Here is a 15,921-nt window from a genome sequence, read left to right on the forward strand (position 1 = left end):
GCCTTTGTATTCATATGAACCCTGAGGTAAAGAGATAAGGGACTGGTATTTTATTTTATTTTTTAAGATTTTATTTATTTATTTGACACACAGAGATCACAAGCAGGCAGAGAGGCAGGCAGATTTAGAGAGGAGGAAGGAGGCTCCCCGCTGAGCAGAGAGCCCAATGTGGGGCTCGATCCCAGGACCCTGAGATCTTGACCTGACAGCAGCAGCTTAACCCACTGAGCCACCCAGGTGCCCCGAGAGACTGGTATTTCAAAAGCATGATTTAGATAGTGAGGTTTTGCATTTTCTTAATTCCAACCACTGTCAATTCCCTTATTGACACTCCCTGACCTATTTGTGAGGAGCCTCGCCCACACCTCCCATTTATTGGCACCAAGTAGGCACAGGATTAATACCACTTATCTCCAAGGAAGGAATAAGAAAATAGATTTCTACAAAAATCACAAGTAATACCTCAGTGTCATTTTCAGAAATCTAGGACAGCCCTTAAATTAATGCTTTTCTATTATAAATATTTACTGTATATTTGTTCTTGATAGTATTGAAATATTTAGTAATATACAGATATGAAAATATGAAATCGTATGTCACATAAACGGGCAACATACTATTTTAGTGTTAATTGTCTTGTTTGAAGAAGTAGGTAAAATGATAACAGAACATCAAAAACTTAGTCACTTAAAAGCTTTGTTATGTTACTTGATTATTCAAGTGTGAAGTCAAGTAGCAACACATCAAGTTATAAATGGAATGGACTCCAAGATCACCTGGTCAGTCTGATGATCTTTTATGCTTAGATAACTCTTCTTCTAGATACTAATCTTACATAAAGCTGAATTATCTGCCCTTCAGATCTGACTTTCTAATATACAGATGGTAATTTGTTTGTTCATATCACTAGCACAATTTATATTAAAATACAGTTTACATTATTGTCCATTTTATTTGTAAAATGAACAGTCTCAGATTTGGCTAAAAGCAGTGTGTGACTTAAAGAGTGAATAGGGTCTTGGAGGACATGCTAAATGAGAAGCTTTTTTTGTGTCCTACTGTTTTATGTTTTTGTTTTATTTCTTTATGTTTTCCAAGTACATGTTTCCTATCATAAATGATTTTAGTAGTTTAAGCTCTGTTATGTTAGGGAAACTGCTTGTTAGGTAACTTTAGGAGACAGGTTTACCGTATTCAGGTGGAATATCTTGAGAATCACCTGGTGCATTTTTAAGTACAAATCTGCTAAGTAGTCATACATGACAGAGAAGCAAAGTTTTTCCAAAAGCAAGGGAAAAAATTCTTACATTTAGGTAAAATAAGGTAGCCCATATATAGCACAGGCCACCATATTTGGAACTTATGTTCCCTGTATGTGTTTCAAGAGTAATCAGAGTTCTGATCTTCAGAGATACTTAGGTGAGATAAACTTTAAGTCCTCAAATCCTAATTACTGAATATAATTAAAATGTGAGCTTTGGTGTTGGTAATTTTTCAGTGGATACCATGATCAACTAATCAACTACTTTTGATTAACTAATCTGCTTCTTTTTTTAAACTAGTATTCTTGAAAGACTCAGGCCACCGGTAGATAATTTTCTCTTTCCTATCCATTGGAGGAGACAGCAAATTACCTCAAGTACACACTCTGGCATTTGATCTTGGAACACTAGGACTAAATTAGTTTAGAAAAATAATTATAGTCTAGATGAGCTAAGATTCTTCTTTCCTAAGAACAAAGGAATAATATATCAAACTAATTTTAATACATTATTTCTAAGCCTACATGGCCAGAGGTATGACATAATAAATCTATTTTTAAATTTTAAATTGGTTTTCAAAAGTCTTTTTAATAGAGCCAAAACATGGAACAGACACAAAAAAATCTCCATTTTTAACATCAGAGGAAACTATTTGTATGTGAATATCTTATAGACTTCATACCTAAATCTGGGCTAAAGAAAATGTTGAATAATAACCTAGTAAAATAAAAGAGAAAAAAACATTTAAAACTCTAGAAAAAAATTCATCCCTCTATAACCCTTCCTTTTCTGAACTATGTATTTTAAGTATTAAACTTACCCATTATTCATATTAATTTTACTTTCGGTCTCTAGGGACCCAAGAAGTAAAACTGTAGGAAAAAAAATTAAGGTCAAGACGTTAGGAGAATAAAAGTAGAGTAATTCAGATTTTCTTCTAGATAGGCGTACTTGTGTTCTTTCTCTAAGTGCATCATTTGTTGAAGGCCCATCTACATAATTTGCAGGACCCAGTAGAAAATTAAATGTCAGGCCTTATGTTAAATGACTAATATTTACAAGACAACCACAGCAGAGCATGAAACCAAGTGCGAGGTTCTCCCCAGCTTGGGAATTCTGTGTGATGCCTATTGGACACCCATGAAACCACCTCTACTTTGGTATTTTCCACATTGTTGCTTCTGATTCTAAAGTAGCTTGTCAATTCTTTGCCTTTTTCCATTTTAAATCCATACCAGTACTTATTAGAAAGTAGATGAATATTGATTAAAAACACTAAACCTGTTCATAATTTTTGATGTCAAAGAAGAATAATGTTATAATGTATTTGATGAGTTTATTGGTTGGCAGATCTATTCAAGAGAATTACCCTTGGTTAATTCATTATAAATACTGGCTGAAGTAAAGCCAATGATGAACTTTCTAGTTGAACTGATATCAGTTGCTTTGTAATTGATTTATTTAGATAAAATCATTTAGCCCTTGTCTATTATCTAATACAGTATTTTATCTAATATCACTGCCATGTAGACTAAGTTTTGTTAAGTACCCACTGACAAATTGAGACTAATTAAATGTAATAAAGAAATGAACACTATATGTTTATATGAAAACTATTAAATTTGATTATAGGCAGAACATGTGAGTAAACTGAGAGTGAGTAAAGGTCACTACTGAAAATTATGTTAGATTTGATTTTTTTAAAAAATATTTTATTTATTTATTTGACAGACAGAGATCACAAGTAGGCAGAGAAGCAGGCAGAGAGAGGAGGGAGCAGGCTCCCTGCTGAGCAGAGAGCCTGATACGGGGCTTGATACCAGAACCCTGGGATCATGACCTGAGCTGAAGGCAGAGGCTTTAACCCACTGAGCCACCCAGGCGCCCCTAGATTTGATTTTTTAAATTTAATTTTATTTTTTCAGTGTTCCAAGATTCATTGTTTGTGCACCATACCTGGTGCTCCATGCAATATGTGCCCTCCTTAATACCCACTACTAGGCTCACCCAACCCCCCATCCCCCTCCCCTCCAAAACCCTCAGTTAGTTTCTCACTGTCCACAGTCTCTCATGTTTATCTCCCTCTGCGATTTCCCCCAATTCACTTTTCCTTTCCTTCTCCTAATGTCCTCCATGTTATTCCTTATGCTCCAAAAATAAGTGAAACCATATGATAATTGACTCTCTCTGCTTGACTTATTTCACTCAGCATAATCTCTCCCAGTCCCGTCCATGTTGATACAAAAGTTGGGTATTCATTCTTTCTGATGGAGGCATAATATTCCTTTGTATATATGGGTCATATCTTCTTTATCCATCCATCCATTGAAGGGCATCTTAGCTCTTTCCACAATTTGGCAATTGTAGCCATCGATAGTATGAACATTGGGGTACATATGCCCCTTCTTTTCAATTTGGGGCAAATACCTAGTAGTGCAATTGCAGGGTCATAGGGTAGCTCTATTTTTAATTTCTTAAGAAATCTCCACACTGTTTTCCAAAGTGGCTGCACAAACTTTCATTCCCACCAACAGTGTAAGAGGGGGCTGATATCCAAGATCTATAAAGAACTCCTCAAAATCAACACCCAAAAACCAGATAATCATGTCAAAAAAATGGGCAGAAGACATGAACAGACACTTCTCCAAAGAAGACTCACAAATGGCTAATAGACACATGAGAAAAATGTCCATCATCATTAACCATCAGAGAAATTCAAATCAAAACCACATTGAGATACCACCTTACACTAGATTGAGTGGCCAAAATTAACAAGACAAGAAACAACAAGTGTTGGAGAGGATGTGGAGAAAGGGGAACCCTCTTACACTGTTAGATTTATTTTAAATTAATGTAGGAAAACTATCACTTTGTGGCCCATAAAAATAAATTCTGCCTATAGTTGACGTATATCTGTAATGTTGTTAATTTCATAATTAAAATTTAAAAAACAGACATGGATACAGTGCATTGCATTTGTTTTTTTCATATTTAATATACAGCAATGGGTATATGCTTGGCAACAAAAAAATAAGGGATCATAAGTGAAAGCTGGAATCCTAGCCCAGCCCAGAACTACTTCTCATAAATCTGATTGTTACCCCTGTATCACTGAATAACATAATCTGTGTTCTTTTTTTTAATTTTTTTTTTTAAGATTTTATTTATTTATTTGACAGAGAGAAATCACAAGTAGATGGAGAGGCAGGCAGAGAGAGAGAGGAAAGCAGGCTCTCTGCCGAGCAGAGAGCCCGATGCGGGACTCGATCCCAGGACTCTGAGATCATGACCTGAGCCGAAGGCAGCAGCTTAATCCACTGAGCCACCCAGGCGCCCCTGTGTTCTTTATTTATCTTTAGAAATTATTTCATGACTTACTGCTAGGATGGCTAAGAGTATAGATCAAATTCACCATCCTGTTACTACTCCTATCATTTAAAATTTCTTACTTCTGGGATATTTAAACGATACATTGTAACTTCTATTTTTTGTACTAACTGGTTTACATGCTGCCTCTTGATTTGCCTCTCAGATGAAGAAAATTCCTCCATCGATGGTTCTTTCTCCTTCCCATCAATCCTTTCCTGGCAGTTGTAATATTTGCTTTCACATCGTCTAGATTGATTAAAATTTACACTTCTGAATATTGAAGTTTTCAGCCAAAAGGAAAAATAATAAATGTTAAAATTCTATGAATTATAACCATGCTACTTGTATAGGAAGTAGTATAATGATGACAAACTTGTTTCTCTGGGTCAGTGTCCTAGTTCTGAGCTGCTCAAGAATGGAACTCACATCTTGTTGAAATGGACTCTGTCTTCTTACTCATCATCAAGGTCTCAAAAGTGTGATTTTTTTTACAGTTATTTTATATCCAAATTAGGTCTGTATTGTCTTTTTCCAGAGTTTCTATTTCACCTTTATGCTGTCCTTACTGACTGAAGTAATGTGAGCTTTCTTTAGCATGGACTGTTTATTCCATACATATTTTTTGGTATCTAATCAGTTCCTATTCCTCAAGACTATTATTTCTTTAGATGTGACTCAGCTTAAGTTCTTATTTTAATGTTGTATTTCAAGGTCTCCTTAGTGCTCATACCAAGTTATTATTTCTGTTTTGCTGGAATTCTAGGTGAACTTCACTATTGTGGGTATAGCCTTCTTTTATTTTACTTTTAACTTATATTTCTCTTATTAATATGTTCAAACAACATCCTCAAAAAGAAATGAAGATAGGGAGAGAGGCAGGCAGGCAGGGAGGAAAAGCGTGGAAGACACAGGAGGAGAGAAAACATAGTAGGTAAAATTTCTGTCTGGTTGTCTTGGTAGAGAGAGAATTTTAGGTTCCAAATAGTATTTTACAATCAAAATGTTAAAGATATGGCACAATTTTATTTGTACATTCCACTCTGGTGAAAATCTGATGCAGGTCTATACTTTCTCTCTAGAAACTTAATGCTCTGCATTTCAAAGTTATGTATGAAGGGGAAGATTGATTTAGTTACATTTTCCACCTATTCTCAAGGGCACTGAATAGTTTATTGTGAAATTTGTGGTTTTTTTCCCCTCTCAGCTTTTATAAATGATTTCTCTTCCTGCTGTAGGTATTTCTCCTTCTCCACAGCTCAAATCCATGCCATTAGTATATGGACACTATTGGAAGGCTGCATGAAGCTGCTTTTCTCTCAAAATTAATTGCTCTAAGTTTTTTTAAACTCTGAATAAAATTTCCTTCTTTTTTGCATTTTTTAATGTTTAAAAGTTTTTTATTTACATAATGAGCATACAATTTTAAAACTCTCTTCCCCACCCCATTCTTTTTTTTTTTTTGTAGTTCATTTTGTGTAATATTCTGGCTTTATGTAAACAATACATTCTCGAGTCATTCTGAAAATAATGAATTTGAAATGTTTAAATTTTCTCTTGAATTCTGCAATTCTAATTGTTTTCACTCCTTTTGTGTTATTAGTTCTTCTTGGTCATTCCTTACTCTGCTGCTGATTTGCATCATGTGTGTAGCAATAAGAAAATATTTTAAATTCTGGAACCAGCATCTACCAAAGGATCTCTAATTCTTTCAGGAAATGTGGTAAATTTTCTGTTGAGGCCTGTAGTTCTCCACTGACCTGGGTACAGTCTTCACCACTTAATCTCTGTCCTCTGTGTAATCTAACTTGGCCAAATACAGGATACAGGACCAAGACTGTGAGGGGAGGGGTGTCACTTACTCCATTTGCTCCGTATTTGGACTTCCTATAAACCACTCTCAATCCTTGCTACCCCCTCCCAAGCTTTCTGCCTGTTTTGCTTTTTTCCAAGCTGGATCCAGGAGCCTTTCCAGATTACCAATCTGGCAATGTCCTCCTTGGCTTCATCAGTAAGGAGGTGTCCACCATCTCTTATTCTCCCATAAATAGATTTAATTCTGTTACCCACTGTGCTCTGTGTCCCCAGTTCACTCGTACATCCCCAAATTTCTTGGCTGTGACAAGTATATTTCATGACCTCAGCCTAAGGCAGATGCTCAACCAACTGAGCCACCCAGGCACCCCACATTTCATGACCCTCATTTTTAAATGGATCTAAAGATGGATACGGGTCAATATATGTGCTCTGACTCCTCTTCAACAATTATCTTTGTTCGTATTTTTATCCATTCCTCTTTGGAATTTTCATTTTCTATTTGTTGATGAACTTTATTATTTTGAAGCTACTGCCTATTTAGAAATAGCAGAGTAATTTTCAATTAAATAATTTTTTTAAATGTATTACTTGTTCTATCACCATTTCCTCTTAAATTTTTTGTTTTCGTTCTAGGCTTAGTTTTGTCTTAACATAAATCATGTGTAATACTTTCTACCATAGTTTACCAGTAGTAAACTTTCTTGTGCATTCTTTTGTCTGGAAATGCTTTTTTCCCCCCTTAGTCTGGAATGATACCTTAATGGCATATGAACACCTAAATTGTTATTACTGAGCACATGGAAAGTGTTCTCTAGACATTGGTTTGCATTGTGAACATGAATCCTGACATCGACCTAAATTTTTGTCATGTCATGTTTAGAATTACTACCCTTTCACTCTGCTTTAATATTCTTTGCTTTGATTTTCTCCCTTTTTTACTACAGTGTACATATAGGGAGTTTACCTGTGTGTGTGTGTGTGTTGTGTGTGCACACGTGAGTGCATGTGTATGGAGAGGGGGAGAGAGAGAGAGAGAGAGACATGTATCTCCCTATATGTATATTTATGTAGAGAATAGCTTAAGCTTCCTTAATGTGAGGATTAATATTTTTCAAAAGTTCTAGAAAATTATTATTATTTCTTTCAATACTGCCTCTCGAAAATTTCTTATTTCATTTTTTGAATTTATACTGTAATTCTCCATTCTATTTTGGTGTCTCTTATCTCTTTTTTTCCTATTTTTTTATATTCTTTTAGAAATGGTAGTTATTAGATTTGATGGAACCACCAGCTAATAATACTGTGGTAACTGCGTTGCAATATATAAATGGATAAAATCAATATATACACACCTTAAACTTATGCAATGTTGTATGTTGAATGGGCTGTCATTGAGATCAGTTGATCCAGTGCTACTTATTTACTTTCCACAGGTTATAAATATATTCTGAAGTTTTGCCTTTTTTCTTCTAAGTATTCTGCTGAATTTTTAACTTAGAAGAGCTGTATTTTAACTTTCAGACATTCTAATGGCTACATTACCCATCTCCTTGCCAGTTTGCCTGGTGTCTAACTTTCCAATATATTTTATCTGTTTTAGGTTTGTAAGCTAAGTCATTGTAGAGTCTTCAGATTTTGTTACTTTTTGTTCAGTGTCCCAAGATTCATTGATTATGAACCACTTACTTTTTTAAAGTTTTTAATTCCAGCATGTTTAGCACATAGTGTTAAATTAGTTTCAGGTATACAATATAGTGAGCGGTTCAACAATTCTGTACATCACTCAGTGCTCGTAGTGCTAAGCATACTTTTTGATCCCATCACCTATTTCCCTCCATCTACCCCACCCACCTCCACTCTGGTAACTATCAGTTGGCTCTGTATAGTTAAGAGTTTGTTTCTTGGTTTGTCTCTCTCTCTCTTTTTCTTCCTGTTCATTTTGTTTCTTAAATTCTACCCATGGGACATCTGGGTGGCTCAGTCAGATGGCTTAAGCATCTGCCTTCGGCTCGGGTTGTGTTGCCTGGGTCCTGGGATCGAGTCCTGCATTGGTCTCCTTGCTCAGCAGGGACCCTGCTACTCCCCCTTCTTGTGCATGCTCTCTCTCTCTCTTTCTGACAAATAAATAAATAAGAAAAATCTTTTAAAAATAATAAATTCTACCCATTGGTAGTTATATGGTATTTATCCTTCTCCAGCTTCTTTCACTTAGCATTATATTCTCTAGCTCCATCCATGTTGTTGCAAATGGCAAGATTTCATTCTTTTATGGTTGAATAATAATCCATGTGTGTATATATGCACAGACACACACATATATGTACATACACACCTCTTTATCCATTCATCTATCTATGGACACTGGCTGCTTCCATAATTTGGCTATTGTAAATAATGCTACAATAAACGTAGGAGAGCATGTATCCTTTTAAATTAATGTTTTTGCATTTGGCGGGAGGGGTGTGGGTAAATACCAATGGTGTGATTACCAGATCATAAGATAATTCTGTTTTTTATTTTGTAAGGAAATTTCATACTGTTTTTCACAGTGGCCGCATCACTTCATATTCCTACCAACAGCCACCAAGTATTCTTTTCTTCCATATTGTCAGCAGCACATGCGTTTCCTTGATTTTTGTTTTTAGTCCTTCTAACAGGGATGAGGTGGTATCTCGTTGTGGTTTTGATATGCATTTTCCTGGTTATGAGTGTTGTTGAGCATATTTTCATGTGTCTGTTGGCATCTTCTGCCCATTTTTTAACTGGATCATTTGGTTTGGGGTGTTGAGTTGTAGAATATATCTTTAAATATATCTATTCTTTAAATATATCTATGTTGTATACTAACCATTTATCAGATACATCATTTGCAAGTATCTCCTCTCATTCAGTAGGTTATTATTCAGCTTTGTGGACTGTTTCCTTTGCTGTTCATAAACTTTTTATCTGCTGTAGTCCCAATAGTTTATTTTTGCTTTTATTTCCCTTGCCTCAGGAGGCATATCTAGAAAAATGTTGCTACAGCCAATGTCAGAGATCACTGCCTGTACTCTTTTTTTTTTTAAAAGATTTTATTTATTAATTTGACAGAGAGAAATCACAAGTAGATGGAGAGGCAGTCAGGGAGAGAGAGAGATAGGGAAGCAGGCTCCCTGCTGAGCAGAGAGCCCGATGCAGGACTCGATCCCAGGACCAATGCAGGACCCTGAGATCATGACCTGAGCTGAAGGCAGCGGCTTAACCCACTGAGCCACCCAGGCGCCCCTGCCTGTACTCTTTTCAAGGATTTTTATAGTCTCACATCTCAGACCTAAGTTCTTTTTTAAAAAAAATTATTTTTTATTTTCTATAAACATATAATGTATTTTTATCCCCAGGGGTACAGGTCTGTGAATCGCCAGGTTTACACACTTCACAGAACTCACCATAGGACATACCCTCCCCAACATCCATAACCCCACCCCCCTCTTTCACACCCACCAACCCTCAGTTTGTTTTGTGAGATTAAGAGTCACTTATGGTTTGTCAGACCTAAGTTCTTAATTCATTTTGAGTTTATTTTTGTGTACACTGAAAGAAGGTGATTTGGTGAGTGCTGTGAAGTGTGTAAACCTGGTGATTCACAGACCTGTACCCCTGTGGATAAAAATATATGTTTATAAAAAATAAAAAATTAAAAAAAAAGAATAATAAAAAAGCAAAAAAAAAATTTATTTTTTATTTATTTTCAGCATAACAGTATTCATTATTTTTGCACCACACCCAGTGCTCCATGCAATCCGTGCCCTCTCTAATACCCATGACCTGGTTCCCCCAAACTCCCACTCCCCTGCCACTTCAAACCCCTCAGAAAAACAATCTGAGGGGGGCATAGACATTTTAACTATATTTGTTCTTCTGGAACACCTGGGTGGCTCAGTCTGTGAAGCATCTGCCTTTGGCTCAGGTCATGATCCTAGGGTCCTGGGATCCAGCCCGGCATTGGGCTCCATGCTCAGTGGGGAACCTGCTTCTCCTTCTTCCTCTGCCACCACCCCCTGCTTGTGCGCTCTCTCTTTCTCTCTCTCTGTCAAATAACTAAAAAAAAAACCTTTAAGAAAATAAAAATAAAATAAAAATATTTATTCTCCCAACTGAAGAACATGGAGTATTTTTCCATTTTTTTCTTTTTTTTTTTTTTAAAAGATTTTATTTATTTATTTGACAGACACAAGCAGGCAGAGAGGCAGGCAGAGAGAGAGGAGGAAGCTGGCTCCCTGCCGAGCAGAGAGCCCAATGCGGGACTCGATCCCAGAACCCTGAGATCATGACCTGAGCCGTAGGCAGCGGCTTAACCCACTGAGCCACCCTTGCGCCCTATTTTTCCATTTCTTTACGTTATCTTCAATTTCTTTCATCCGTGTTGTGTAAGTTTCAGAGTACAGTTCTTTTACCTCTTTGGTTAAGTTTCTTCCTAGATATGTTATTGTTTTTGGTGTACATTTTTCTATTAAGTTTCTGGGTGCTGCTCCTCCTTTATGGGCTGTATGTGATGCTATCTAATTGTGAATTCTCTCTTCATTGCGGAAATACCTCTCTGTATAGCAAGTGGATTTGATCATGTTAATATTTTGGCTTGGCAGTATAAGTTCAGACTCTGACTTTTTGGTAACATAGGATAGAAGTTTGAATCTTTTTTCATAAGTGACAATTAATTTTTTTTTTTACTTTAAGTCATCTTTTATTCCAATTTATTTTGTTTTTTATTCTCCTTCCCCTCCTAGAGAACCTTGACCCTGAGTGCATATTAGCCTCCCTCATGGCTTCTTGATCAGTGGGTGGAGCTCTGTCTCCTGTCACTTGGGGCAGCTTCAGTAGAATCTGTGTAGAAATCTCACTTGCAGTATATGGTATATGCAGATGTAAAACCTTATTTTATAATTTTCTTGCACATTATCCATCATTGTAGGATCTTTTGGCAAAAAATGGTTTTATTCAGTTCACAATGCTGTCAGAGCATTCTTAAGAATAGGTTACAAATTGAACTTTCTGTTTCCCCACACATAAAGATTTTTTTTCTAGATTTGGCTAACTTTTGTGCTTGCTTCACCAGCATATATACTAGATTCGGCTAACTTTTTCTTTAAATGGCTAGATTGCAAGTACTTTAGGCTTTGTGGGCCATACAGTCCTTTATCTACTCTGTAATTATACCATGAAAGCAGCCATAAATAATACACAAGATAATTGAGTTAGGCTGTATTCTAATAAAATTTCATTGATAAAATCAGCCACTGGGCTGGATTTTTCCCACAGGTCATATTTTACTGACCTCTGGTAAAATAAAATTTTTATTCTGATTCTCTGAACAGAAATCAGAAATATATAGTTCTTTATAAAAACATATGAACTTACAAGAGTTTTTGTTAATGTGTGTAAGTGCAAATACATGCAAATGTGTCTAATAGTGTCTGTGTGTGAGTATATGGATATGGGTGAGAGTGTGTTTGATGGGATTATGTGCGTGCACCTGTAATTTTTTCTCTGGGGAAAGTCTACATCTTTTTTCAAATGTTTGAAAATCCAAGGCTTGAAAAATATTAACAACATCATGCAAATATTTCTGAATTCTGAAGCTTAAGAATTCCCTGATAAGCTTTTATCTTAACACATTCCCTTTCCAGCATAAAAACAAGTCATTGGATTTTAAATGACTTTAATACTCTGGTCCCCCTTTTCACCTGAATGTGGGCAAGGAAGGGAGAGCAGGTGGGAGAGAAGTGAAAGGCAGTTGGATAAGACAAGATGAGAACATTATTTTTGGATAAAATTATAAAAGTCATGCCATGACATTTAAAGAACTTAAGGTCAACTTATTGAACAAAATACTTTCTCTCTCACTAATTTAAACTGCTAATTTTAACCTCCTATCAGCAAAACTTTATGTTCAAATCTGACGCAGAGTTCAAACAACCAATCTGGACTATTATTTCACCATTAACTGTTGGCTTCAAAAATAAAAAATTGTGCAATTATAACTTTATATGTTGAATGCAATACATGCTTCTCTTTCTTTTTTTTTCCTTCTTCCCTATATTCCTTCCTTCCTCTCTCTCTCTCTCTCTCTCTCTCTCTCTCTTTCTTTTTTACTTGGGCTAAGATAGATCTACTAATAAATACAGGTGTTTACTTCTGACTTTTATCCAAAGTTTATGTTTAAGGTGGTTGAACTGGGTAGCTCATCACTGGCAGGAATTTTTGCTTAAGTTGTTTCTTACAGAATGAAAGTAAATGAAGCATGTTTGGAAGTCTGTTAATGATACTATACTTCTTACCCCTAAATAGTTCATGTATGTACTTCCTAAGAATTGGACCCTTTGGGGACACCTGTGTGACTCAGTTGATTAACCATATACCTTCAGCTCAGGTCATGATCCCAGGGTCCTGGAATAAAGCCCCACATCAGGCTCCTTGCTTAGCGGCAAGTCTGCTTCTCCCTCTTCTGCTGTGATCTTTGTGCATCTCATTCTCTCTCAAATAAATAAATAAATAAATCTTAGACAGAATCAGACATTTTCTTACAAAAGACAGTGTGATTTTCAAAATCAGGGAAATTATTTTGATGTACTACTACAGAAGCCATGGTCCTTATTCAAGTGTTGTTCATTTTCATCACAATGTTTTTATAACAAATTTTCTTGGTCTAGGAGCAAATTCAAGATCTTACATACTACATTGAGTCATCATGTCTCGTTAGTATAGAACAGTTCTGCCTTCTTTGTTTTTCATAATACTGATGCTTTGTGACAATTATTTTATAGAATATCCTACAATATTGGGTTGCTCTGATACTTAGGATTTGATGGAGTTGTGTGTGCAGTTGGGGCGGGAATATCATGTGAGGGATGTTTTTTGTTTTTTGTTTTTAATTTTTTTTAAGATTTTATTTATTTATTTGACAGACAGAGATCACAAGTAGGCAGAGAGGCAGGCAGAGAGAAAGCAGGGGAAGCAGGCTCCCTGCTGAGCAGAGACCCCCCCCCCCCCCGCCCGATGTGGGACTTGATCCCAGGACTCCGGGATCTTGATCCGAGCTGAAGGCAGAGGCCTAACCCACTGAGCCACCCAGGTACCCCTGAGGGATATTTTCTTATCAGGAGCCACATGCTGTCTGTTGGACATACTATTGGTAATGGTAACTCTGATCAATTGTTTAAGTAAGTGTCTGACGGGTTTCTCCACTATCGAGCTATCTTTTTTCCTCTTTAAGTTATAAACTGTTTGCTTTTAAAGATTTTATTTTTAAACAATTTCCACACCCATCAGGGGGCTCGAAGTCAAACCTCGACATCAAGAATCACATGCTACACCAACTAAGACAGCCAAGCCCCCCAGTAATAAGCTATTTGTTAGGAGATGGGGGTCTTTAAGGGTGGGAAGCCCTGAACATATTTGAGAAGGAAGGAAGGAACTGGAGAAGCAGAGTTGGGAATGACGATAGATAGCATGAGATCCTGGAGATGGGGAAGAAGTGGTACCAATGTGTAAATGAAAACTCCTACCTAATGTACCATACAAAACAGTAGTAGTCCCAAGAATAGGCACTTCATTAGTTCATTCATCAAAAACTATAGACCTGGCTAATAGATGATCCATGTTATTTTATTTCAGTGAATCTAGCATCTACAGCTCCTCCCAAAACTGGTATTAGGTTGTCACTGGTGAGAACTACACCAGTGAGGAGCAGGAAGGGAGAAGACAGTTTTCTATTCTATGCTTTTATGTAACATTTGGTTGATGAGATCTTTGGTTACATTATCTATCATAAATATAAATTAAATAGAAATTATCTGGGTACCTGGGTGGCTCAGTTGGTTAATTGTCTGCCTTCAGCTCAGGTCCTGATCCCAGGGTCCTGGATGGAGCCTCCTGCTGGGCTCCTGGCTCAGCAAGGAGACTGCTTCTGCCTCTCCCTCTGCCTCTGCCCCCTGTTCATGCTCTCTCTCTCTCTCAAATAAATAAATAAAATCTTTAAAAAATAAATAGAGAATTTCTGACCATTTTGAAAAGTAGTTGGTAATTTCTCTTCTTTACAAGTTTTACTTGGCCAAGGAAATCAATATTAATATGGCTCATAAATATCAAATTGTATATCTGTAGCATTATCAATGTATTGCTTGAGCACAACTATTTTTCCCTCTCTTTACCATTTTTTGTCTTTAGGTCTTTGTAATTAAACTTCTTTTTTAAAAAATTTCTCTTTTTTAAAAGATTTTATTTCTTTGACAGAGATCACAAGTGGGTGGAGAGGCATGCGGTTGGTGGGGGGAGCAGGCTCCCTGCTGAGCAGAGAGCCCGATGCGGGACTCGATCCCAGCACCCTGAGATCCTGACCTGAACCAAAGGCTTAACCCACTGAGCCACCCAGGTGCCCCCAAAAGATTTCATTTTTAAGTACTCTTTACATTCAACATGGGGCTTGAACTCACAACATTGAGATCAAGGGTGGCTCTACTGACTTAACCAGCCAGGTGCACCCCCTTTTTAAAAATTTTTCTTGTTCTTGCCTTCATTTATTTTTTATTATATATATGTATATATCACTGAAGTATAATTAATATGCAGAATTGTATTAGTTTAGGTGTACAACATAATGATTCAACAATTCTTTGCATTACTCAGTGCTCACCATTGGAAGTGTAGACCCCACCTCTCACCAGACAACATTATTATAATCTTACTGACTGTATTCTACATGCTGTACTTTTCATCTCCATGATTTATTTTACAACTAGAAGTTTGTACTTCTTAATCACTTTCACCCATTTTGTTCAACTCCTGTCCACCACCCCTCTGGCAACCACCAGTTGGTTCTTTGTAGTTGAGTCTTTTTTTTTGGTTTGTTTCTTAGATTCTTTGTCTCATTTTGTTTTTCTTTTTTAAAGAAATATTTATTTATTTTAGAGAGTAGAGTGGGTGCAAGTGAGAGTAGGGGAGGAGTGAGAGAGAGAATCTCAAGCTGACTCCACATTGAGCACAGACGCAAGTGCAGGGCTCATTCTTAGGACCATGAGATTGTACCCTGAGCTGAAACCAAGAGTCGGTTGCCTAACCAACTGGGCTACCCAGGCGCCTCTCTTTGATTTGTGTCTTAAATTCCACATATGAGTAAAATCATACAGAATTTGTTTTTCTCTATAGAACTCATTTCACTTAGCATAATACCCCCTAGGTTCATTTGTTGTCACAAATAGCAAGATCTCATTCTTTGTTATAGCTGAGTAGTAGTCCACTGTATATATATACCACTTCTTCATTTGTCTGTGAGTAGACACATGGGTTACCTCCAAATTCTGGCTATTATAAATAATGTTATAATGAACAGAGAAGTGTATATTTCTTTTCAACTTAGTGTATTTATTTTCTTTGGATAAATACCTGGTAGTGGAATTACTGCATCATATGTTCTATTTTTAATTTTTTGAGCAACATCTGT

Source organism: Mustela nivalis (genome assembly GCF_964662115.1).
Source record: "Mustela nivalis genome assembly, chromosome: X".
Classification (NCBI taxonomy): domain Eukaryota; kingdom Metazoa; phylum Chordata; class Mammalia; order Carnivora; family Mustelidae; genus Mustela; species Mustela nivalis.